The sequence below is a fragment of the Arachis ipaensis genome, chromosome B10, assembly GCF_059453495.1.
Source record: "Arachis ipaensis isolate K30076 ecotype BB chromosome B10, ASM5945349v1, whole genome shotgun sequence".
NCBI lineage: Eukaryota > Viridiplantae > Streptophyta > Magnoliopsida > Fabales > Fabaceae > Arachis > Arachis ipaensis.
The window spans coordinates 74,128,544-74,132,142 of record NC_142435.1 but is presented as its reverse complement, the minus strand read 5'-3'; the positions used below and the strand labels follow the sequence as shown (position 1 = coordinate 74,132,142).

At 39.6% G+C, this 3,599-nt stretch overlaps 1 non-coding gene across 1 annotated transcript; it reads left to right on the top strand.

The window, feature by feature from the left end:
* Positions 1-2,414: 2,414 nt before the first annotated feature.
* On the top strand, positions 2,415-2,522 carry LOC148580434 (small nucleolar RNA R71). The gene has a single exon (XR_015896831.1). It is a non-coding gene; the product is annotated as a small nucleolar RNA R71 (small nucleolar RNA).
* Positions 2,523-3,599: the final 1,077 nt, after the last annotated feature.

The window sequence follows — 3,599 nt, the reverse complement described above, 5'->3', positions numbered from 1 at the left end:
GAAAATGGAGGAGATGGAGGGAGATATGTGGTTCGGCTAAGGGGTAGAAGTAGTGGTTGTAATGTGTGAAAATGAAGTAGTGGTTAGGGGTTTATATAGGGGTGGGGGGAGGGTTAGATTTCGTGTATTAGGGTTGGGTTTGGGAGGGAAAGGAATTTGAATTTGGAGGTAGGTGGAGTTTTTGGGAAAGAGTGGATACATGTGATTGGTGAAGGGTATTTGGGGAAGAGTGTTATGAAAAGGGGAGAGAGAGAAAGAAGAAGAAGAGGTGAGGTAGGTGGGGAACCTGTGGGGTCCACAGATCTTGAGGGTTCAAGGACTTATCATCTCTGCTCCATTTAGGCGTGTAAATGCCCTTAGATTGCAATCCTGGCGTTTAACGCCAGACTGCTGCTTGTTTCTGGCGTTAAACGCCAAGCTGTAGCCTGTTTCTGGCGTTAAACGCTAGCTTGATGCTTCTTTCTGGCGTTAAACGCCAGTCTGATGCTTCTTACAGGCGTTTAAACGCTAGTAAGCTCTTCCTCCAGGGTGAGCTATTTTTAATGCTATTTTTCATTCTATTTTTGATTTTTCAGTTGTTCTTGTGACTTCACATGATCATCAACCTAAAGAAAACATAAGATAAAAATGGAAAATAAATAGATATAATTAAATAACATTGGGTTGCCTCCCAATAAGCGCTTCTTTAATGTCAATAGCTTGATAGTGAGCTCTCATGGAGCCTCACAGATAATCAGAGCATGGTTGGGGCCTCTCAACACCAAACTTAGAGTTTGGTTGTGGCTTCCCAACACCAAACTTGGAGTTTGGTTGTGGCCTCCCAACACCAACTTAGAGTTTGAATGTGGGGGCTTTGTTTGACTCTGTATTGAGAGAAGCTTTTCATGCTTCCTCTCCATGATTACAGAAGGAGAACCTTGAGTCTTGAATACAAGGTAGTCTTCATTCAACTGAAGGACCAACTCTCCTCTGTCAACATCAATCACAGCTTTTACTGTGGCTAAGAAGGGTCTGCCAAGGATGATGGATTCATCCTCATCCTTCCTAGTGTCTAAGATTATGAAATCAACAGGGATGTAAAGGCCTTCAACCTTCACTAGCACGTCCTCTACTAGTCCATAAGCCTGTTTCATTGATTTGTCTGCCATCTCCAGTGAGATTCTTGCAGCTTGTACCTCAAAGATTCCGATTTTCTCCATTACAGAGAGTGGCATGAGGTTTATCCCTGACCCCAGGTCACATAGAGCCTTTTCAAAGGTCATGGTGCCTATGGTACAAGGCATGAAGAATTTTCTGGGATCCGGTTTCTTCTGAGGTAATGTCTGCCTAATCAAGTCATTCAGTTCATTAGTGAGCAATGGGGGTTCATTCTCCCAAGTCTCAATACCAAATAACTTGGCATTAAGCTTCATGATTGCTCCTAGATACTTGGCAACTTGCTCTTCAGTGATGTCTTCATCCTCTTCAGAGGAAGAATATTCATCAGAGCTCATGAATGGCAGAAAGAAGTTCAATGGAATCTCTATGGTCTCTGTATGAGTCTCAGATTCCTTTGGTTCCTCAAAGGGAAATTCCTTTCTGTCCAGAGGACATCCCATGAGGCTTTTCTCACTAGGACTCACGTCTTCCTCACTCTCTCCAGGTTTGGCCATGTTGGTCATGGTTATGGCCTTGCACTCTCTCTTGTGATTTTCTTCTGTATTGCTTGGGAGAGTACTGGGAGGAGTTTCAGTAATCTTCTTACTCAGCTGACCCACCTGTGCCTCCAAATTTCTAATGGAGGACCTTTTTTCATTCATGAAACTTAGTGTGGTCTTGGATAGATCAGAGACTATGGTTGCCAGGCCAGAATGGCTCTGTTCATAATCTTCTGTCTCTTGCTGAGAAGATGATGGAAAAGGCTTGCTATTGCTAAACCTATTTCTTCCACCATTATTCTTGAAGCCTTGTTGAGGCTTCTTTTGGTCCTTCCATGATAAATTTGGATGATTTCTCCATGAAGGATTATAGGTGTTTCTATAGGGTTCTCCCATGTAATTTACTTCTGCCATTGCAGGGTTCTCAGGATCATAAGCTTCTTCTTCAGAAGATGCTTCTTTAGTACTGTTGGATGCAGCTTGCAATCCATTCAGACTCTAAGAAATCATATTGACTTGCTGAGTTAATATTTTGTTCTGAGCCAATATGGCATTCAGAGTATCAATTTCAAGAACTCCCTTCTTCTGGGGCGTCCCATTGTTCACAGGACTCCTCTCAGAGGTGTACATGAACTGGTTATTTGCAACCATTTCAATGAGTTCCTGAGCTTCTGCAGGGGTTTTCAGATGAAGAGATCCTCCTGCAGAATGGTCCAATGACATTTTTGACAACTCAGACAGACCATCATAGAATATACATATGATGCTCCATTCTGGAAGCATGTCAGTAGGACACCTTTTGATCAATTGCTTATATCTTTCCCAAGCTTCATAGAGGGACTCACCTTCCTTCTATCTGAAGATTTGGATTTCCACTCTAAGCTTGCTCATCTTTTCAGGTGGAAAGAATTTGGCCAGGAAAGCACTGACCAGCTTTTCCCAAGAGTTCAGGCTTTCCTTAGGTTGTGAATCCAACCATGTTCTAGCTCTGTCTCTTATAGGAAAAGGGAAAAGCATAAGCCTGTAGACCTCGGGATCAACTCCATTGGTCTTGATAGTGTCACAGATTTATAAGAATTCAGCCAAGAACTGATGAGGATCTTCCAATGGAAGTCCATGAAACTTGCAATTCTGTTGCATTAGAGAAACTAATTGAGGCTTAAGCTCAAAGTTGTTTGCTCCAATGGCGGGAATTGAGATGCTTCTTCCATAGAAGTTAGAAGAGGGTTCAATAAAGTCACCAAGCATCTTCCTTGCATTGTTGGCATTGTTATTGGGTTCGGCCATGTCTCCTTTTTTTTTGAAAATTTCTGTCAGGTCCTCTCCAGAGGGTTGTGCTTTAGCTTCTCTTAGTTTCTTCTTAAGAGTCCTTTCAAGTTCAGGATCAGCTTCAATAAGAATGTCTTTATCTCTGTTCCTACTCATATGAAAAAGAAGAGAACAGAAAGGAAGAGAAATCCTCTATGTCACAGTATAGAGATTCCTTTATGTGAGTAGAAGAAGAGAAGAATAGAAGAAGGAGAAGAAAAAAAATTCGAACACAGAGAAGAAGAGGGGGTTCGAATTTTGATTGGAGGACGAGTGTTAGTAGATAAATAAATAAATAGAAAGAGATGAGAGGGAGAAGAATTCGAAAATTAAAGAAAATAAAATAAAAATATTTTTGTTTTATTTTAAATATTAGTTAGTATTCAAAAATTAAAAAGAGAAATAAAATTAAATTAGAATTTAAAACAATTAGTTAATTAAAACAAATTTTTGAGAAAGGGGTTAGTGATTTTCGAAAATTAGAGAGAGAAAAGTAGTTAGGTGATTTTGAAAAAGATATGATTGAAATAGAAAACTTTTAAAATCAAACAAAAAGTTAAGTAGTTAATTGAAAATCAAATTTGAAAAGATAAGAAGTTAGAAAAGATTTTGAAATTGATTTTGAAAAAGATATGATTGAAAATTAATTTGAAA